Raw genomic sequence first — 24,687 nt, 5'->3', positions numbered from 1 at the left:
GTTGTAGAAAAATGGCACACAATGATAGAGATAGAGGCAGACGCTGTGCATTCAACTTGACTTGGACTTGACCAAATAATGAATATATTGTTTAAGGAGAATTATTATTGTTCTAACTAATGTTGCCGTTGTAAATGAGGCAACTTCCTTGACTTGTAATTTCCCCAATAATAAAAAATAAAAAACTTTAGAACATTATTTTAAGCCGCCGATTTTCTCACCTTCCGATTACATTGCGAGAATGCATTTAGCTCGGCCTAGACAGCCATACAAAGTAAATTCTATACATTACGATTTCTTTTACAAACTGATAATGATGATGCCTTCATTTTTCGGATAATAATGAAAACAGAGATTGATGATACATAATCGGTAGGCTTGACTAACTTAAAAAAAGTATGTCTTTCTGAATGTAAAACAACCTGTAAATACGACAACGCAGATTATTCATTAGAGCTTAACACACAATTATTAAAACATTTGTCAACCCCTGGTTTACATAAATATATATATATAGATAACATAAGAAAATATGACAAAAACATATATTATAAACATGTTAGGCGCACAAGGTGTTCATTAACTTTAGACTAGTTTCACTGCAAGGAATATATCACAAGATTGTATGAACCAATTCTCATTAGTGACCTCCCATTTTTCTTGGCGTTATCATATGAACATAAATGAAAGGATCTAGTCATTAAAAATAATATGGACTCTCAGTAAACAAGAAGTCCAGACACTTGAGATAACACACCACGGTATGGAGAGGTGCATGGTGGGCATAGCCCGTAGAGGACAAAAAAACGAAATAAGTGGACAAGGCGACAAACAAGAATGTTTGATGTAAATTTACTAATAATCATAAATGCAGGACAGGAAGAAAAAACATTAGACAAATCTACTTCTTCGAAAGCTAGACGTAACGATCAACAAGATAGTTTGCTTAAATAAGCGCCAGTCCAACGCACACAACCGAGAGGAATGCAATCAGCTTGTATCATTGTAATCAGCAATATTACTAATCTTATCGCCTAAAGATCCTTACATAACCTTTTGAACCAACATGACATGGGTAGGTACTATACAACCTTGTAATTCCAAAGCAGTGACACAATATCGTCAGTCAGACATTAAATCCACATTTATTTCACAAACTTGTATGAATAGATGCATTAGTCCGCTTCTGCTTCCTCTGTGTCGTCATCGCAGTCCAGAACGAGTGGGATTATGTGGTACTGGATGAACATCTGATGCTGCCCTTCCTTTTCAATCATCTCCTGCACCAGCAACACTCCTCGAGAGTCACACTTCATAGCCACCTGAAAGTAAACAAAAAGCTCAAAGACTAGGATACATACTAAGATATAATGTACCAAGATATTTCTAAGAAAGAAGTCAACTCCAGGGATATAGCCGCCAAAAGTAGAGTAGAATAATGATGAATGGCACAAATACATGACCTATTTTCTTAGACTAATATTCTTAGTTGATTAATCATGCACAAGAACAATGCTGTACGGCACATGCTGTTCTTCGTTGTTCTCGTATAAAAATTTTATTCGCAAGAAAAACGCTATAAGGCACATACATGCTACGCTGTTCATCATTATTATCCTACAGGAATTATTGCTTATTGATTTTTTAATTAAGGATTATTTTTATAATAAATTATTATTCAACCGTGTACCCTGCATGAATAACTACATCTTTGAAATAAAATAATAATTTTATTTGTTTTATATATTCCTTAACATTTTGCAAATGTGCCATTCATTGTTGTTCGTTCAGACTCTACAATTAACCAAACCATAACAGTTTGGATACGCTATGGACAATCAGACAAAAATAATACACATTTTTTCAGTCGTGATTATTTGTTTTCATTGAATTAAGAATACATAATATTACAGATGGTACATGCATAGTTAGTTTTTGTAAATTCATTAAGCCCTGCCTAATCCAAACCGTAATAAGTTAAAAAAAAAATATTCTTGAATCTATAAAATATCTAAAATTATGTATAATCTATTGGCATAATTTTAGATATTTTGTAGATAGATGAATATTTTTAGAATTACGTATTTTGTCTTACGCAGGTTTAATTGAATTTTAAAAATTAACCAATACCAAGGCCTGAACAAAAACGATGCATGAGTGCGAGTGAGAAAGTATTCGGCACCCTTACAATCTCTGCGAAACGCGCTAGAGGAAGATAAAAGGTCTACATATGTGTGAGCTAGTTTCCAAAAGTATCGCCGGCAAATCGGGGCGAAACACTTCACATAGCGTCGATAACCTGCGAGCTCGTGCTGATAAGCAAGAAGATGGTATTACGTTTCATAGGTAAGTTGATACATGTTCGTGATAATTTATTTGTATATTATTATATATTTTAATATCAGTGACCTAGTGTTTCTTTAAAATAACTTAAATTATGGATATCTTTATCAAATGGTTGCATTTTGACCGCTTAAAAATACTATATAACGTAAAAAAATAGAAAATTATATTTTAATTCTGAGCGTCTAGTGCGAGCACTAGCGAAATGGTCTATGGTCTCTAATATTATAACCAAACGCAAGGCACGCGGCTTCATTTAGCAATGCAACGGGTGGCGTCTAGATGTATCTATAGTCTAAGACCAACACTATTTGCAATTTGTTGTAATGAAAACATACATATGACTGACAAAATTTAGTGTGCACTATTTATGTCAGATTTTAACAGCCTACCTCCACCCTTCGCCACTGAAGTAGATCGAAGTACAATTACAAACCTGGGAAGCCATCGAGGGCCCTCATGATGACCTGGAGGTGAGAGAACTTATAACGAAGGTTGACGACTTCGCCGACCTCGCAGAAAAAACTGTGCAACGTGTCCGATATCAAGGAAACGAGACAAAATTATCATCAATGTTAATACTAATATATTCTATAGGGCGTCATCAATTTTTCACAAAACTAGATATTATAAACTCCAGAAACATCTCACTCCAGGCTTTTGAAGAATAGTGTCTGATAAAAACTACATTGATACAGTAATATTAATATGTATAGTTTTTGGTTTTAATGTGTTGCAACTCGGATGCTGTCTTCGAGATCTAGCGATTTCTGTTCATTGTTTTCAAAGGAAAAAGATATTGTACGAAGAGGTAGGTAGGTTATTTGCAAAAGGCAGCAGCATCTCAGTCATTTTCACATGACACGTACAACTTTAAAAGTTGGACAGATACATATTTCCAATACATAGTAGACGTCAATTTGCATTGTTTTGGGCAATCAAATTTTTATCTCATTCCCCGGTTCCTGAATTAGATGAATTAAAATATCTCCTACCTGAGGCCCAACTGTGGTAAAGGTGAAATGCGGACAGTCAGAAGATATTCGCATCTGGATGACCTCGGAAGACTTCTCCAGGTCGCTGAGCACGGCCAGCAGCTGTGGTCCTTTCACCAGCTGAGTGGCTTGCTCTGACACGTCCCCGTCCCCTTTGAAGGACATCAACTCATTCGCTTCTTGCGTTTTTATTTCACAGTCTGTCACCACATCGTCACCGGTCAGAGGTTCCAACCTAAACAAACAAGATTTACTTAGCATGTAGATTGGCATTTATATTCTTTTTTTTGAAAAGGGACTTTTGACTATTTATGTAAAATTTAAAATAAACATTGTTTGCGCCGATAGTCATAAAACTTTTACCAAACATTCCCGACAATATACCCCTCCAATTGTTAATGTCAAAAGACACATCACCAATAATTGTTTAGTTACAATTCAACCGCCGCCGCGTTTACAGTTTTCAATCATAAACTCATTGCATGTTTTTTCCAGAAAAAACTTTATGGCGACATGTATACCATTGACTGTCCCACCCATGGCCCCCACATCCTAAAGTGGGCCCTCAGGCTAGGATCTTTGGCGGCCCCCCTACCTATCGGTTAAGTTAAAAGCAGTGTCACGCACTATATTAACGTTTTTCAAATTGTGTTTTAGGTCAAATTAAAGGTACTTTTACAGTGTATTATTAGCGATTTTTATTACATCTGCTTTAATCATGGAGTTGTCGAGTATCGACACACACTATTAAAAATTACATTGCACAATCATAAATTAAAATGTCAATCTCCATGAATGATAATGGCGACTTTTTTTTAAAACTATTAACTCTAATTTATAATGTATATTTATCTCACTTATTTGATCAATCCACCAGGCCGGGCCCTCCCAAAGCCCGGGCCCCCAGGCTAGAGCCCTGTCAGTCCTCCCCTTGTGGGGGCCATGGTCCCACCCGTAGATGATAGACTATCCGCATGGGAGACGAACCTAGCATCTGAGGGCCTCGAAAATTGGGTAAAGCCAGAAGAGCATCATATCCCCCCTGGAGCCAGTCTCAGAACAGACTGAGAACCATGGAAAGGCGCACCCGAGACATGGTGAAATAGGGGTTCTTTGATGACCAAACCAGCGAGTGAGGTGAAATGCAAAGCATGGAGCACCTATTTTCATTCAAGGCTTGCCCGGTAAGCTACAATTTCGACGAGATCCTACAAGTCGAGGAAAATGGTGTTGCCTTTGGTAACTTCTGGAGCGACACATTGTAGCTAGTGAAGACCCGACACGACGAAGAAGATAAACTCATTAACAATTGGCAGAAACAAGTGCAGAGTGACTCGTCGCGAAAGCGATAAACATAACAAAAATCAAACCAAGTGTACGAGTGCGTGATCCGGTATCCACCGGGAGCGCTCCTGTAACCCAGCAGTCAATCATGAAAATATTAGTGCCTAGAATACATCCCTGTGTTCACTATTCTCCACAAAACTACAGCTTCCTCAAATAATAGAGTCCAATCAAAAATATCGCCAAACATGATTCATTTTTGCCCAAATTTTGGATTGTATACTTTCCGTAGAACCTCACTAATTGCACCAATGTAAGATAACTTATTTTCAGTTAAGTATATTGTTTCATATAATGTCGAATGTATAAAACTTCTATCTGATATGTTCACACATGTAAATAAATTGAAATTTTTCTTGGTTAAATCATATGCCAAAGAATCGGTGAAGAAGACTTACAAAAGGAAAAGAGGTCCCCCATTGCCCTTGTAGTACATCTTGAGACTGCAGTCCTCGGACGATCCGAAGATGTTGAGACATTCCGTTAGCACTGTCAGGTTGACTTTGAAGTCCACATTGTACTTCTCGGGCACTCAGTACTGGCTGAAGTTGGCCACAGAGATGCACGCGAAGACCTGCATGCACTTGCTCTGCTCGATCGTGAACTTGAGACCTTGTTGCGAAGCACAGAACGTGGCCCACTGTAGAGGATTAAAAAAATAGTTATTGTAGTGTTAATGGCATAAACCAGCGATTTCCAAGCTGGGAGGCGCGGAGGGTAGCAACGGGAGGCGCGAAAAGTTTAACACAATTAATGTAGCCACAGGCTTGCAGTTTGCAAATACATATTTTATAAAACGGCCGCTAGTTATAAACTACTTAAAAAACAGTCCTATAAAAGGTTGTTTGCAAACCTGTCTGAAAATATGGAGACTAATTTTATAATAGCTCACTTCAATACTATTGTGAAGCACGCTGGCTATCTCGTGATAAAATGAAATAAAAGGGTCAAATCGTAATGTTGAAATTTGAGGCAAATTTGTTATAAATATAAATCAATGCAAGGACCACTAATGCTTTCACTGAATTAAAAAGACAAAGTGAAAGTATTCATAAAAAAATGGAGCTTTGGAAAAAATAAGTTCGCCATGTTTCCACTTTTAAATGATTTCTGCACCAGATATATTGAAGCAAACAAAAATCTATTTACTATTGAGTTCTTGGTTAATTTTCTAATGCACTTTTCACATTATTTCATTAATAGTAAAAATGGTATACTTAAATGATAACTCCATTAACATTAGTGCACCACACTGCTCTTAACCTCAGCGATAGGTAGGTGGGCCCGCCAAAGATTCTGGCCTGGCTGCCTGCTTCAGGATGTGGGGCCCATGATAGAATCCATTTGTCAACGAAGATGAATTTGGATTGAAATTGATTGTGCTAATGAACAAGCACATTCATCGCACGAAAAACAAATTAATTTAAAAATTCATATAATATAGGTAGTTAGTAAAACATTGTTTATTTTTATAATTATCTTTTTACGTTTTAATTAAGTCGTATTCTTATTTGTCCGGTGGTTGTTTATTTAGTACAAATCTTGCAATCGAGTTTTAACTAACTTCCCGACTAGCTAGACATTTGAAACTTTTTGAATATATCAGAACACGATGCCAATGCATTCTTTTAATACTTTTAGCCATCTTTAAGTAGAATTGAATTCATTTTCAGTCAATTCTGTCTTGTATGAAAAGTTATTTCGGAAGAAATCCGTAATCCAATCCACTATTATTGGTTGCTAGGGGTCTGGGGTCCTAGCAACTAAATTATTAATATATACGTGTGTTACTATGGAAATCAATATGACATATCAAAATGACATTTCAGTATTTTCAAATTTTTTTGATCGTTTAAGATAGTCAAGTCAAGTCAAGTTTATATGATTCAACAGAAAATTTAAAAACGTTGTTTATAAAAAGTTATTTTTATCTTGTAAATATTTCATTTTTGTATAAGTACATTCTTGACTATTTAAAAAAGGTGTCTGTATTATTTAATGAAATAAAAGAGGGGGAGGCGCCGAGATTAGTTTTTTTTAAAGGGAGATAGTAACATGAAAGTTTGGAAACCATTGAACAGTATTCTGGCATCAGAGAAATAAATTAATTTTTGTAATGGGATGTAATGGAAAAATGTCTAAAAATATAACCGTATATTTCAAAGCAATGAACATCCTACTTAAAATTGATCCTGATGAAAAATGGATGTAATTTTTTTAGTATTTTTTATCTTCTAAAATTGGAATCAAGACCTGAACAAAAACGAACCATAAGTGCGAGTGAGTAAGCATTCAGCATGCTTACAACTCCGCATAATGCGTTAGAGTAAGGTAGAATTTCTAAGGCTGAATTATATTCTTTGTAAACGTCGCCAGTAAATATAGATTTAACTGATTACATTCATTTAAAAACTGCGAGCTTGTGTTGCTGAAATTTATTGTTTTTGTGTTAAAAATAAAGTTGGTGGTACACATTTTTAGTTATTTTAGTAGAAAATATGGTTAACTATGATGTGTTTAAATTTGGAAGTCGTACTGATAAGCTACACGATGGTATAACGTTACATAGTTAAGTTCATAATAATAAAATCGAGGTTCTAGTGCATTTTGCTGAACGGCCAACCTTCCATGATAATCCTAATTCTTCACTAAATACCAAATTTATCTTTAAAAAGAGAGTTGAAAATTGAACAAATATGAGGGCATTGGTGACTAAGTTGAGTAAAATTTCAACTTAAATATTATGACAGAAATGTGAAACGGTTTGAAGCCAGATTCGTTTTATTATTTTATGACAATCCGGCCATAAATTGCGAATGTCCTCAAATATTACCAATATACAGTTTCACGTGACACGACTTTAATGCATTGAAAATAAATAACATGATATTCTCTAACACGTATTTAAATTTCTCTACACTCGAGAATCGCACCTACTTACAGTCACACGCAGAAGCCTACCTCCCTTATATTCAACATTCGGCAGATGAGGTTTCATTCACAAATGATCATATATTTCTATTCCCGAACAAATTATTGATAAGTTTTGTTCAAAGGACAGTAAAAATAAATTGCCATGATAGATCCTAAGCGGAGCAAATGGTCGTCCACAGGTTGGAGATTGTATTAAAACTTTTTCTAGGAGGAACAATAATTTATACCCATTAATTAGTCCAACCTTTGTTTTTATGAAAATAATAATGACATATAATACACAGTCCATAGGATATACTCCAAGGTAGCTCAAATGCCTAAGTAACCTATATCCTTTCATACAAAGCAGTTTAATGTTTGATCCTGATCAATACACACATGAAAACTGCCCATATAATATACATTCGAACTCGGTTATTACGATCTCGGACATAGCAAGATCTCGGATGTAATGAGGAAATATGTTGATATTTTGGTTCACTGTTATAATGAGCAACTTATCGGAGCTTATACAGAGCTAAAATATCGTCAAAAATTTTCTTCAAACTGTTAATGTGTCAATCGTTTAAAAACATTTTGACCCTAAGCAATAGAATATGACCTGACAAGGTGACCTGCCGCCGGGATCGCATTACGTTTATGACATTAGTGTCTAATTAGCTACCTAAATGGTGTTATCGCTGACAAAATTGTTGAAATAAGTAAAAAATCCAAGGTTTGTGAACTTGTGACTTTTTTTTACTTTTTGTGTAACGTGACCCCTCATTTAAAAATAACTATTCTCTAATATAAGGAGTAATGCTTACAATGAGCAAATTCAGTCAGTCCCATCTTCCTCGTAATAACCAAGTTCGATTGTAATATAATATTGAATATTTACTGACCTCTTGAAAATTGATGGCCTTCAGAACAGAGCAGAGCATCTTCACATTGTTGAGAAGCGCAGTAAAAATGTATTCAGGACCTCCCAGAAATTCATCTTGCATATCAAACACCATCTTGATGTTTTATAAATTAATTGTCTGTTATTAATCAGTGTTTTATTTAATTCTGAAGCAAATCATCAATTGCATATATAGAATTCATTACGGTACCGTACTGGATATGCGTAACGCTCTGCTCCACGCACTTCCAAGCACCCGCGAAATACTCTAGGCGAGTACAGACGTCAACACTTTGTATTGAAGCTCGGGACACAGACAGTTGTTTATCTTCGGAACAAGTCGGTGGATTTGGTCCGAGTGTCCCTTGATTTCAGCAGCGATACGCAGGCTGTCTTCTAGCGAAGTGATTGCGTCGGGTCTTCGATGATCTCGCACGCGCGTTCAAAATATGCTTGCGAATGTTGAATAGAACAGAAGGACATCGTCATCAGATACTGAAAAAAATGAAACAAATCCAAATTACTTGATAAGTTTTATAAAAAATTTGACAAGATTTTATTTTTAAATTAGCTTCTACACACCTACACACCATTGGGAAATTTATACGTATGCAGTTGGCCGTATCACAATTCACTCCGATATAATATATCGGAAATAGATGACTGCATAGTAAAGATCAAAACTGCAGAAGAAAATAGGTAGATACCTAAGTAGAGGTCGAATTACAGTACACTCTCAGTAATCCGCCGCTCGATTATCCGACAACTACTGTAATCCGCCGTTATTTTTACTAGTTGAAAACAAAAATCAAACTATAATTCGCCGGTATTCGATTGTCAAATTCAGTAGCCCTCCACGTACAAGTATACAACGCAGATGAGACGGGTTTATTTTGGAAACTTCTCCTTAGTAAAATGTACGTTCATCGCGAAGAAAGTAATGTACCAGGTTGGAAAGTGCCCAAGGACCGCATTACAATAATTATGCCGTGCTCCAATGCAAACTGGACACACAAAATGAAGCTTTTGGTCATAGGGAGAGCCATTCAAGAATATCCGCCTCACTGAACAACTGGTTGTGTGAAGTGATTTACTGTTTAATATTTAGTTAATAAACTTAGTTTATAAATATGTATAATTTAGTAAATACTTGAGATTATAAATAAAACCGTAATTTGCTAGTAGAAATTTCTCAAAAAAAACCATTTTTTCGAAATACCTACCTGTTTTAATTTTTAGCATATTTTGTATGTATGCACTATAATCCGCTGCTTTCACTAATTGGACACTTGTCTGGTTTTTGAGGTGGCGGATTACTGAGAGAGTACTGTACAATAATATCATAAATTTATATAAAATTCTGGTAGGTGCACTTGTACTTGAGTTGTACTTGAGTATCAAATATCTGATAATGACAGTGTATCAGAATATATTTGCTACCTACCTACAAATAAATAATAAATTAATGTTCTTATTGAATCTAATAAACTGTGCAATACTCATAAGAAGAATGCATAAAAGTCTCAATTCCATCACTTTCTGGTAAGACAGCTCACAGTGAACTGTGCTCTCGCGAAATGTAATGTAGGTATACAATTTACATGTACCTAATCTAAAGTTCTAGAATTTGTAAACAGTGGAATAATTTTGACCATCTCATTCCCTCCCATTGAAAACTTGCAACAGTTGAAGGTGATGTGATGGCACAATGCTTTCTGTGTGATGCCAGTTTATAATATAATACAGATTAGGTACTAGAATTATTTTAAAAACCCAATAGGCACCTAGGTATATTGTATTGAAACAAATTCATTTTATACAATGGCATGACATCATTGAAATGAATTCCAAACAATATGCTCTATTTATAGATGTGATGCAGGTCTCAGACTAAAGTTTGCTGTTTTTTTTTTACTTATACCCATTGGAATGGTCTGAGCAGAGAAAGCATTGTTTGTTCAAAATAAAATAAGAACATTCTCGAAAAAGAGTGAAAGAACATGTACCTACATAAATGTAAACATATTAATATGCTCCAAACCAATTTGAATGAATTATGAATAAAAAATATACAAGCAGTCCTACCTACATAGTACATAATTTGTCTCCAGAAAATATGAAAGAATGTTGAATATACAAAAGTAGATAAGAGACTATGAACAAATAAATTCAATTGCATCATCTTTATCTGCATGGGCAGTTTACTCGGAATTTAATATTACTTATACCTGTAAAGAATGCCTCAGTATAAATTTGTCAAACCAATCTTGGCTGCTTGAAATTTCTTGATATACTTACCTACCTAAGTGACCATACGTCGCGTTTTTAGGTAGCCCATCCCGTTGTCCCCAAGCACAGCTTCGGGAATCCGAAATGTCCCATTTTAAGAAAGAGAGCAACCCACAGAAACAATTGGGACATATTTGAATAGGCGAATTTAACCAATGGATGTCTTGATTTAAAAAGGATTTATTAATAAAACTATTGTATCCAAGATACAAGAAGTATTTAACGCTTATTCACTTATTTCTAACTACATTACACCGCAAAAAGTGACAGAATGGAAAACTGGGAACGTTTCAACCGAAAGTCGTTGGGTGGAATTGCTCAAACACGTTCCCACCAATAATTTGAATCATAAGAACTTTCGTATAATTATTAATACATTCTATGTCCGCCCAGCACTACTGCACTGGTAGAAAGAGTATTTTGTCTTATAAATAACTTGTGGATGATTAAAAAAAACACAATTGCAAGTCGCAGTTCTTAAAGCAATGTTAATTACCAAAGCAGGTAGATTTTAAGAAGTTCTGCAAAGAATTTCATTCTTATTTGAAATCAAAACCAGATAAACTTAAGCATACTTTTAGTCCTCACAAAAATATAAGATCACACAAATTATTTATTTTCACGTGTTCATTCCTGTTCTTTTCATTATATGTAATAAATAAAAATTATGAATGCGTGTTTTCTTGAATACACATAGGTATTACCAAAAAATTGTCAAAAAACCATTTGGGTTGGGTACCCCTGGTGAAGACGGCTAACTTATTCTAACAATTATAATACTTCGATATACCTACCTAATACAAACATGAAAAACTACCCTCGATAGCTGCCGATAGCAGTCTTGTGTATAGAATAGATGTGCTGGTTTTAATAGCACCTGTACACGTGCACGGATTTATTGGCACTAATAACTGTTTACAGTGTCTACCGTACAGGCGGGATCATTCTCATATTTACATTTAAACTGGGTTTATTAGAAGTTAATATACCTATATATATTATTATATAATATATATAAAAGTTTACGTTTTAGACGATTCTTTCTCAAAGTGGGCGCTGGAGGCTTTCAGGGGAGCAGTAGAAGGCTCAAAGAAAATTGGGGGGCGTTAAGGAAATCTAGAGGGGCGACGCCAAACAAATTCTATCTTTAAAAATCCGACGGAATCTAGACACGACTCCACTTGAGATACATACCAGACTGGATGTTGGATCCTTTTTCAAATGTCAACACAGCAGGATCATCCCAGTTAGAAGAACTTATAGAACTGACAACAAACGAAGAATTAAAAATTAAATTCTAGAATGGCTACCAAGAATTTTGGCTGCAGAAGCGAATCTCTCTGTACCCTGGGTTATGGTCGGTTGTCCAACGATTTCTGATAGCATTCCCATTGTCGTATTTGTGTGAACGTGGATTTAGTGATGTAGCAACGTTGTTAACTAAAAAGAGAATTCGGCTGCAAGTTACTGAATGTGTCGACTTATGGCTGTTTTGCTGTTTTAATGTTAATTCGAGCCTGATATTAACAAACTTGTTGAAACGTATCAGATTCAATCTTCACATTAGATAAGTTTTAAATTCAAAGCCTTCTTTTCATGTTATTAAAAATACTTCTAAATATGATAAAGTATGAGTTATATTTACTCTCATTAAAACATTCTTTGATCTCAGAAATAGGATATGGGTCAGACCATTGCTGACTCAAGTAGAAAGCCGATACATTTACAATGACCGGTCCTACTTTTTCAGCCCCTCCCGTTGTCTATGTATGAACTGTTGCTTCATTGCTTGTCATTATTGTATAGAGTGCTCATCCTGACGTGTCTGTCATGTTCACACAGGGAATGGTTTGATTTGAATAGATAAGTGATACATGATACATAATACACTAGCATAAACACACCTTCTACAATAATGTAATGCATAGATCAATGCTACATATTTTTTGGAAATGGAGAATACCTGAGTCATCTGCGCTTTGCCGATGACATAGTAATTTTCTCGCAAGACTCAGAAGACTTCCAAAGCAGAATGCAGGAACTCGCTGAAGTAAGCAACAAAGTATGTTTGAAAATAAATTTAACAAAGACGAAAGTCATGTTCAACTGCTTTGCGTGCCAAAAAGAGATCCTCATCAATGCCACTCAGCTCGAACAGGTGAAAAGCTACATCTATCTGCGACAAAAAGTGTCTACATATGGATGTATATTTGATGAAATTGTTTGCAGAGTCAAACTAGGCTGGAGTGCTTTTGGCCGCCTGAATTAGGTCTTCAAAAGTGACCTTCCACTGTGCCTAAAGCACAAAGTGTTCAACCAGTGTATGCTTCCCGTGATCACGTATGCGTATGAAACATGGACCCTAAGTAAAAGAGAGATCCAGAAACTTAGAGTAACACAACGTGGTATGGAGGATCTCAATGCTGAGCACAACGCGAAAGGACAAAAAGAGGAATTTTTGAGGAGAGTTTGCGATGTAATAGAGTTTATTAAAAGCCTTAAATAGAGATGGGCTGGACACATAGCTCGAAGAAGAGACAATCGTTGGACAAATCTAGCCATCCAGTGGCATCCAAGAAGTACAAAACGTCCGCAAGGTAGACCTAGAGGCCGCTGGATCAATGAAATGATAAAAGTTCTGCGGAAGTACATGGCAACGCAACGCACAGGACCGAGAGAAGTGGAAGGAGTGGATAGATTCAGGCTGATGGATGATGATGATTTATTAAAAAAATATGTGATTTTAGTTTGTTTACCGGATTCTTTTAATGATTTTCTAATACCTGTTTAAATTCCGAGCTTTGAACCAATCCTTATGTTAACGAAAGCGAGCGTTTCTTTTTAAATAAAATTCATGCACCGATAATCCGCAAACCGGATAATGGGGAGTTAGCTGTAACTATTTTTTATTATACAGTAAGTAGCACGGGTTGTCAACCGGGTCCGTACCGCCCACTAGTGGGCGGTACGGCTTCCGTGGTGGGCGGTGGGTGATTTTTGCTTTTTTTTGAAAATTTGGCTTCACAATTTTTGTTTTTCGGCATAGCTTTAAACACATTGTGATCGGATTAACTTTTTTCATTGCTGCATTTAGAAAGTAACACTTGCCTAATTGCAAATTCTTAGAATTTCATTCTGGGAACCAAATGCAGGCTGAAATGATGCTTTATCTTTGCAAAAAGTTGTAAGATAATGCCCACAGATGTGCAGCTGTTTTCGACCAGGCAATATTTGTTGTCCTCTTCCTTAATTCAATAAGATGATAAAGAAGAAAGAAGTGACAAACGTTTTATGTGTTCATTGTGTGGTGCACAGACAACATCTTGTGGCTAAGAATTTAAGTGCAAGTCTACACTCATCGTTAAATATAATAATTAAGGCGGTTAATAAGATTAAATCTAATGCAATTTTGACTTTTTTGCGAGGACAATGATGAGCAATTAATCAGGCTACTTTTACACACAGAAGTTCGTTGGCTCTCTAAAGGTAGGTAAATGCCTGTCTCGCTTTGTAGCATTATATGACAGTATCGTGCAGACCATATTTTTTTTACCAATATTACCCAATACCAACCTTGTGCTCGGTTTAAATTAAGTATATTAAAAAATATATTGCCAATACAAATTCTACCTCCAAAGCTGCATTTAATGTTTAAAAATTTGGTACCATTTTACAAAAAGATTATAATATAAATTATTGTATTAAATTCTGCAGGTTGGTTTATTTATAATAGTCGATGACTATTTAGGTTCATCGAAGTCGCCTTTATTTATAGAAACGCTAACCTACTTATGAATCATAGAATTACATAATATATGCTGTCAGTTTGTGGATCCATGGATACTGAGATCTTTTATGGATTGTCATTCCTATGTATAGGTTTTTCGATTTTTCAAGCTCTCTATTTTATTAAGAGCGTACATAAGTAAAACGGCAAATAATTTTCAACGTAATTTAATTTCAAGGTAATTTCGGCCGCGTTGCCAGTCGGAGAGCGATAGTCGACCTGCGAGCACGTCAATTTGTTTTGTGATGGCGTCAGAGGAATATATTATTAAATCGTGAAAGATGACTAAAAAACGTTCCGCATGTACAAGAAAACATATGAATATACTATTATTATTACGAATATAATAATAAACACAACTTAAAAGGACGCATGTTGAATTTTTATGACAAATTATATTTCGTTTGGCTTGCTTCATTTGCACTAATCATGATCATTTTAGACATTTAGACCATGCCTCAGCCGAGGTATAGCCTTAATTCTTAGAATAGAATTTGGGGGGGAAATATGTAAATTAGTAATAAGTACATATTATGGATCCTATTAAAAATACAATAAATTTATTGAAGAAACCCTTGTTGGTACAGATTTGGAATGTCAGAATATTATGTGTTGAGTGTTATTTGACCTGGAAATTCATTTTAGGTAAGAACATAAAATTAACAAAGTACCTATCTTGTGTATAATTTTACATCAAGTCAAAAATTGAAGCAAACGACGCATGGGTTTTTAGTGCACTTTCAATTTTAAAACAAGCGCGACAGATGAAACAAAATGGCAGCAATTGAGAGCCTTTGCATTACGATGGCATTAGATTATTTATAGTTATCTGCATGGCCCACAAGAGGGGGACTGACAGGGCTCTAGCCTGGGGGCCCGGCGTGGCGAGTCAACCAAATAAGTGAGATAAACACACAAATTTGCTCTAAAAGTAAAAAAGTCAGCTGCGGCGCCATTTTCCTTCAATTTTTGTTTATATTTTAAAATATGTGATTCTGTGGTGTAATTTTTAATTATCTCATTACTTGATAACTCCAAAATTCAAGTTGATGTAAGTATTAAAATACTAAACCGTGAACGCCATTTGGAAAACGCTACTGTAGAGTGCCACGTTGCCTTTATACTTGGCGATAGGTAGGGGGGCCCGAGAAGATCTTAGCCTTGGGGCCCGCTTCAGGATGTGGGAGACATGGTCATCACAATGAACATACAAAACAGCGTTGCCATCTTTTCAAAGTGGAATTATAGTATAGCCTCCAAAATTATAGTATTTGGGGAAAAAATATAGTATGCCTTGGCATCTGTTGAAAATGTATAGGTTTTTTGTTTCCCAGAAAGAAAAAAAAATGGAGAATTTGAGAAACTCCCGAGTCCCCTTTTTATTTAGGTACCTCTTCCAATCAAAAATGCTTACCGAAGAATTCAAGAAATTTCATTTTAAATTTAAGCCAAAGTCTAAGGGATTTTTTTTACGTTTTTCAAGCATTTTTTTTCCAAGTTCTCTAAATCTTCTCATATTGCGAAATTATAGTACATATTTTGCAGCAATTTATCGAATGAAAATATCGAAATTTTAGTACTTATATATATATATTTTTTCCGATATTCAAAATTATAGTATTTTGTATATATTATGTACCTGTACATTTTACGCGGACCAATATCGTCTCTGTTCTGGCAGAACACACTAACTGGAGAATACTAGTTTTGAGTAATTTGACTTTGAAGTTGTTAAAATGTTTGAAATGGTCTATCATGTGAGTTTATTAAGTAATCGTAAAAAGGATAACTTTAAAATAAAGACTGTTTATTTATTAAGAAGGTTTCCAGACGGTAAAGTTTTAAATAGGGAACGTTTTGGTATAACTAACTCAATATGTCATTTTTTCGAATTAGTGTCTTCTGCCAGAACAGTGACGATATTATAGTACAAATACTATAATTATAGTACGGTTGGCAACACTTTACAAAATGGCATCCATTTTGTATAAAAAGAACTCGAAATGGCGACTGAACCGATGTCCATATTGATAGCTGAATTTACCAACTTTACCATGCTTCATGAGATAATTTCAAATAATGTATTAAGGCCCCTTCTATTAAATGTCAAAATTGTACAAAACCAACATACCCAGATAGTAAATATGCAGGTAGGTGTAGGTATATGAAAGAAAATAGTAGGAACATGTGACAATCCAGAATTTTAAAAACAGTCCTACAAGAGAGTTCACGAGATATTTTGTATTAAATATTATATATTATCATAATATATGAATTATTTAAGTATTTTATATTAAAATAAGCGGAATTAACATCCAAATACAAACCGCAAATCGTTTATTAACCGGATTATGGATAATTCCCGCCTTTGAAAATTTCACACAAGCAGTAAACCAAGACAATAAAATTGAAAGTATTATGTCCACACGATGATAAATAGTTGATATATTTAAAAGTAAGTACCGAGGTTTTCCAGAACATAGCAAAAATTTGAAGCTAGCTTGCAAGAGCTTAGTGCTAATCATTTTTTTTCCGACCATGTCCGATCCTAATAGGATCATATGGGCCTCCACAGAGTAGAAGTTTGTATTAACAGATTTTTGTTTTTTACGAGAAATGGATGTCAGCCACTTGCTCGACCTATTAGGTCCATACCCTGACTCACCCACAGATTGAAAAACAGACCCAGGATTCGAACCTGGGACCCACGGCGTGATAGTTCAACGATTAAGCCGCGCGGCCACCGTGGGTCATATTAATACTCTGCATCAATTTCGCCACATGTAAAAATGCGAATTAGTAATAAGCTTTAGTACCTACCTACATATTATTAGGCCTGTCACATTATTCAGATTCGTTTCTGGTTAATAATTGTGCTCCTGAGGCAATTCAGGAATCAATGTAACAATACCTACATATTATTATCAATAGGTACATCAATTTAAAAACACACACAAGTACAAACAAACGATGGCACAGTAACTGATTTATCGAAATCCGAAGGATTGATGGTCCTGTCCTGTTCAGTACACAAATTAAAAAATGTATGTAGGCTTCTAGTATGTTCTATGATAGAAAAGAAAATTTGTTTTCAAAAACAACCAACCAATCCGAAGTGCGTAGTGCAACTAAATATTTTAAGGATTTTTTATTGCCATTTGCAATTATGGGGAGGGGATAGACCGCCGCTGTGCACTCACTCAGCAGTGTTGCCATGTCTACTGAAATTTCAGTAGATCTACTGAAATTTTGGTCAGGAAAAGAAGAGATTATGATATTTGTGATCACTTTTTACATGATCTTTTAAAAGACGCTTGTGAGATTATGTCAATATGCACGCTTTCACCAAAAACAATCGTTGAATTTCACACATTTTTGTCAATCTACCGATATTTCGAAGAAAAAATCTACTGAATTCTGAACATTTTAGTTGGCAGCACTGCAGTGTGCAGTCTGAATAGGGTGACCATTACAAAATGATTTTGTGTACTTCGACTTCTTTTAGCGTTAGTAATGAACTATTATATAGTTAAGTACTTGATTTCCTTAATATTGATTGAATATTATAGAATAAAAAATTTCGTATCCGGATACTTGTACGTATGCAGTTCGCCGTATCACACACTTCAACGTGAAATGTTCTATCGGAAATATATGACCGTCCAAGCTTTTTGGGTTCACGGTTCTTGTCGGTTTTTTTAACAAACTTAACAAATCTAAACAAATTTAGATTTTAATATTACTAACATTGACATGCGACTTTCAATTCAAAGTGGATAGATAGGTAACATCATGGCCCTCACAAGGGGGAGGGGCTGACAGGGCTCTAGCCTGGGGGCCCGGCGTGGCAAGTCGACCAAGTAAGTGAGATAAACACACATCTCAAATTTGCTCTAATAGTTAAAAAAAAGTAGCCTGCCTTGCTATTTTCCTTCAATAATGTTATTATTTAAAATAAGGTGGTTGGACGACGCAATGTTTAATTGAGTATCGATACCCGACAACTCCATAATTCAAATGGATGTATTAAAATATACAAGAAAAAACACTAAATATATTAATTTTACCGCGTACACCATTTTTGGAAAACGCTACTGTAGAGCGTCACACTGCCTTTATCCTTAACCATAGGTAAGGGGGTCCACCAAAGATCCTAGTTTGAGGGCCCGCTTCAGGATGTGGGGGCCATGGTTAACATGACAACATACACAACATGTCAGTTTTGTAATGGTATTGAAAATGAAAACAATTTAGCTGTTGCTAAGCAACGCATGAACTAATTTTGTACCTAAATGTGTTTATTGTAATATAATTAAGCTACTTACACTTCTTAATAATAGCATATCGCGATTTTTAAATTAAACTATCTTAAATAATCACTATCTATTTAAAAATTAAAATAGGTAGGTATCTACCACGATAATTTTTGATTCACCCAAAAGCTAAGTCCTGAATATTGAAAACGTTAGTTTGAATCGAGATATTTCTGAGATGGAGTTTTATGATAAAATATAGCCATTTTATTCTCAATGTAGTTAAGTATTTTTTCATAGCAACCGTAGGTGATTTGAATGTTTTGACTTGCCCCAGTCACTAAATACATTAATGTTATACACAGAAATATCAATATTTAATACATATTATTATATAATACCTAATACAGATTATCTAAAAATGAGGCTTCGTTTAGTTTAGAGCTTGTCCAGATGACGCGTGTCTCGCTTAGAGTGCACGTGGACAGCTCAATGAGGTCACCTGTACCTCAACCGCGCGCGAAAAGTGACACACTGTGATTACATATTATGGACGGCTCAATGAGGTCACATGTAATACTAATGTGCGCGAGTTTTTACGTGCGAGTCCAAAGGCCTTACAGATTTATATAAGTACCTAGGTACTTAATGTTGAAAACAGTTAAAATGCAGAATTTACAATCGTATATTATTATTCAAGTATATTTATACAATTTCGTATCAGTTTAATTGTGTTACTTCAGTCCAATATTACATTTCTGTTAAGGACCAGCGCTCGAATTGGAAAATTTTACGAACCGGAGCGCGTGATAATTTTACAAAAATATCAGCAGAGTTGTCTAATTTTATATGTATTTTATAAAAATTAGTTTGTTTGATTTTTCGTTATATGGCCTACCTAGCTCAGACGGTCAATTTATTTTTCTCACGAGATGGAGCGATAATTTTGAGGATTTTATGAATCGGAACGGCGCTCCGGTGCGCTCCTGTCCATTTCGAGCCCTGTTAAGGACACCTAGCGACATCAAACATTCAAAAGAATAATAAATAATATACTTTTTACATAATTCGATTGAATTTTAATTTACGGCTAGTATAATCTTAAACATGTGCGTTCGTTGAATTCTCTTTTATTTACATAGGTAGGTACTTATCTGAATCAGACAATAAAATTTTATTTTCTACGTTAGTCATTCAACACTTTTACTCGTATACCTACTAATGCAAACTTGGAATATTACAATATGTGTTTCTGTTTAGAAGAAGTCCAACTGAACCTGTTGGCTTTTTATTTATTTTTCGTATAGGCAGGCACTTCGCAGGAATGTTGAGATGCAATATGAGAAATAAAGTAAGTAAAAAACAATGTATGGTTGTTTCCAGTCAGGATTGACGCCAACAATCGCTGACTCACTTGGAGTGGCGTAAACATAAACATAACGGAATGAAAATTTTATATTATTGCGAATGTATGTAAATGTGTTATCGACATCGTGTTCTTCACACAAACATCCAACTGCAGGCGCCATAATAGATCCCATTAGGAATAGGATTAGATATAACTGATATAAGATTACTTTAGATTAGACACTGTCAAAGAATAAATGTGGCTGGTGTACTGTTGCTTTCTTGCATGTTATGATAGGTACCTACTACGAAGAAATACTCGGTTCTTTGCCATTGGTTGGGGCTCATCTTCATAGCTTCACTGTTTTTGAGATAGATAATGAATAATATGATTCTACACTTCTTTCTCTACAAAATGATAATACTAGGTAAGTACTTAAGTCGAAAGTTAATGGGAACTATATTAATTTTGTGTTTGAAAATATTAGAAAACAGCTTTAAAACCATAAATGCATTAAATAAATAAATTAATATACTTATCTACAATATTTATTCATACAATTGAGCATTATTTAATTGGTTCCAATTAGCACACTTTTTGTTTTTTTTTTATTTTAAATAATAATTATAGTATAGATTTATTTTAAGTAATAATGTTTAAATATCATTTTCCCAGCGACCAAAATCAGAGTTTTCTAGTAGTTGTATTGCGTGTCCGGAAACTTATACACATGCAGCTCTTCGTATCACACTTCACCGTTAGATATTGTACCGGAAATATTATACGGCCATATATTAAAGACCGCCCAACCTCTTTGGGTCGTATAGAACTGAGATAAAATTCATGTCTAAATAAAACACGGTTCATGTCGGTTTACACTTCAGTTTACAGGAAGCCAGCAGCAAACAAATTTTGAAAATAGCCAATATACTGGATTATTTATTAGGTTAGGTTTTCATTCTTGAACTCATGAATTTTGCCAATATCAACCATGAAAATTGAATTAATATTCATATTAAATCTAATAAAATTGGAGACCGTATGGTATACGGCCATCTCTTTCCAATAAGAAAGCACACAAACTGTGCCACGGTGAAATATTTTACGTAAAAAAACAATTTCCATGTAACCAAAAAAAATAAAGTTTTTGTAACACAATGGCTTTAATGATCCTGGTTGATAATTATGATGGTTTCCACCGCGTGTACTTATTCCTTCTTTCCTCGACGTCTCCGGCTCGTTGCAGAGGTCATTATCAAGAGATGATCTGTCTTGAAGATCTTTCTTGATCTCTCTCGATAATGGCCTCTGCAACGAGCCCGAAACATCGAGGAAAGAAGTAGACACGGTAAAAACCCAAGCATCCATTACGATAAAAAAAACAATGATGAAAGTCTCAAACATTATATGGATTTAATGAGTTCAAAATAATACTCCGGTATGAGGTATGACCTAAGATAGTCAGTACCAAAGCGAAGTGAAAATGGACAAATAAACAACCCTTGAAATAATTCGACATTTTTCTTCAGATTTTGAAATGGACCGTAGCGGAAAATTTGAAAATTACGTTCCGGTTCGTCCACTTAATCTTAAAAAAATAATTAAATTCATTTACTTTACATATTTTTTATTAAAATTTAATACAAAACTCATGTAAAATTGTATATATTTATGAGACTATTTAAATTGACCTTTGTCTTTTAATACAGAGGGTTTTATGTGATTTTTTCAATTTCAGTCTTCAGCGAAGGGACTTTGTTTTTTTTTCATGAGGTATTCCATCGCCATCTTTAGATTAATAAAGCCTGAGCATAACTTTTTACACAAGCCACGAGTGGTCCACTGCCATACTATTTATTGATAAATAAATGAAAAAAAAACTTGCAAGCATAGTTTCGTATTCTATAATGACTGAAGAATATATATATATATATATATATATATATATATGTTATTATGTAGTTATTGTCGTTTAGAATCGACTGTCACATTGACAGACGTCCTAGTGCAGTGGTCGGCAAACCGCGGCTCGCGAGCCACACGTGGCTCTTTGGCCCCTTGAGTATGGCTCTACCACAAATGACCACGTATGGACTAAAACAGTGAAAGATAAATCAGTCAAAATGTCGTCGATTATAACCAATCAGCATATTGAAGATCTTAAATTGGTTTCAACTTTATTAATAGTAGTTGACGAGTTTTGTGACATTAATGATACCGGACAAATTTGTACGATTTATTTCATCTACAGGTAATAAAGAAGAACTTTTAGGACTATTGCCTCAAATGTCAAACACGTGGAGAGGATATTGCAAATGCTGTAATTGAGTGCATGAAAAAACGTCATATTCCATTCGATAAAATTGTGTCAATTTCAAACAGATAGGGCGAAAAGTATGACCGGTGTAGGAAAAGGTTTTGTTACTATTTTTAAAGAAAAAAATAAGCATATTGCATCATTCGTCAAAAAGCGCTTTGTGCGCAAACATTTCCAAAAGAAATTTGCAAAGTTAGCTCTTAATTATCGCCAATTTTTTTTTTAGTTAGTTTAGTACGCAGATATTCTGCTGCATAACAGGGTACGTTGGTTATCAAGAGAAAAATGTTTTAAAACGTTTCGCTTCCTTATTAACAGAAATTAAAGCATTTCTCCTTGAGAAGGGTGTTTGTTCACTATCCAGAAATATGGTAACGGACAATCAGTTGATACAAAAATTCTATTTCATGGGAGACGTTACGTCTCATCTAAATTAGCTTAATCGTAAACTGCAGGGGGAAGGAAACACACTTTTTCGATGTTATTTCATTAGAAAACAAAATATTCCTGTTTGCTTAAGATGTAGAAAGAGAATCTTCGATTAATTCAAAGCCTGCTGAAACATCGCTACGAAAATAATTGTGATTTTGACATTTGCTATTTTAAAACAACAACTTTAAATATGAGGGAAGCTTTCCTCAACAGGTTTCAGGAATTCAGAAACAGCAAAACGACGTTAGTCTTTGTTAAAAAAAAAACTCTTAATGCTACGGTAACAGAATTAATTTTTTCTCCCTTTAATGTTGACATTGGCAACTTTGAAATTTTGAAATGCAACTGCTGAATTTAAAAAATGAAGAATTATGGAGCTCTACATTTCAACGTCTCTGTGCTGATATAGACATATTGGAGAAAAACAAATATGAATATGGTTCATAGCACAAATAGTCTTCTTTGAAAGACCTGGAGAAGGAAGACGTGATGATTTTTAACACCTGGAATAGTATTCTTGACTCATAATATTATGTTCTATTGAAAAAACTAGCGTTTGCTGTTCTTTCCCTTTCCGGTTCTACATATTCGTGCGAACAATCTTTTGCAAGCATGAACCTTATCAAGAGTAAGGTCGTCTTATTGATTAAAACCTGGAATCGTGCCTAAAATTAAAAACAACAACATACAATCCTGACTTACCCAAACTTTTCAAGGAGATGGAAGGCAATTGTTAATTTAAAGAGAATTTTAGACTTATATTTTTATCAATAAATGAGATCATTATTAAATAAGGCATCAATTTTTTTTCAGTGTACCTACCTATAGTTTAATTTAGACTTAAAACTTTAACACTCCCGTTGCCACGATGGTCTCGCAGTTTAGAAATGACCTAAAATCATAGATACCCCACTTATTATTATGTATATAAACGTCTACTTTTAGCTATTTGTAGATAAAATATTTAGGCATAAAAAGAAAAATATGTAGGTAGTTGAATTGAATGTCTTATATGTAAAATTAATCATTTTTCGAAAGTCTAATCAATATTTTGATAAGACAGTGACAGGGCTATCTAGAAAGATATACGTTAGAGAAACGCGCATAATAGTAATGTAAACATGAGACACTATTTTAAAATGTCATTTGTTAGTCAGAGATAGAAATGTATGTCTTTGTTCAACATAATTCTGTGAAAAATGCATTCAGTGATAGCCTCCCATAATATATCGAACCTTGAAGTTTACATTTCTCAAATACATCTGACGATAAACGCCAGAGCAACCTTTAACGCAATGTTATTAATGTTCATTTTTCCGTGTTAACTTCGCTACATGTGGCGTTTTTTCATAAACAATTGACAAAAAGGGTCCATTGCCATTGACCATAATTCTAGTAATAAAATAATAAAGTAATAAAATCTCTCTCCCCGGATTTAGAATACGGACCCTTGTTGCAAGGTTGTGTAAGGATTACATCAGTTTGTGGGACACAAGCAATTGAAAAAAATCTCGAGCGGGCTAAATAAAAACAGCACAGCATGTGGCGTGGCGTATTCACATGTTCTACATGTTTATACTATTATCATATTAGGCAATGCAATATGTTAAATATTGGCGAGGGTAATATTATTTCATTCTGTTTTAGAATTTTAGGAAAATAATACAATGCGATAAATTTCATAATATTGTTGTACCTACCCATTCAAATGTTGTATTCAAACCCAAATGTTAAACCCGTTTAAATAAATACCCTGCATTGA

At 34.6% G+C, this 24,687-nt stretch overlaps 1 pseudogene; it reads right to left on the bottom strand.

Annotated features, from left to right (window-relative positions):
• Positions 1-1,175: 1,175 nt before the first annotated feature.
• Positions 1,176-8,614, bottom strand: LOC147076038 (cell cycle checkpoint protein RAD1-like; annotated as a pseudogene).
• Between the last annotated feature and the right edge of the window lie 16,073 nt (positions 8,615-24,687).

Source organism: Rhyacophila brunnea, unplaced genomic scaffold (assembly GCF_057557595.1).
Source record: "Rhyacophila brunnea isolate RB1 unplaced genomic scaffold, BYU_Rbru_1.0 scaffold_134, whole genome shotgun sequence".
NCBI classification, from domain to species: domain Eukaryota; kingdom Metazoa; phylum Arthropoda; class Insecta; order Trichoptera; family Rhyacophilidae; genus Rhyacophila; species Rhyacophila brunnea.
This window is presented reverse-complemented; position numbering and strand designations above follow the sequence as displayed.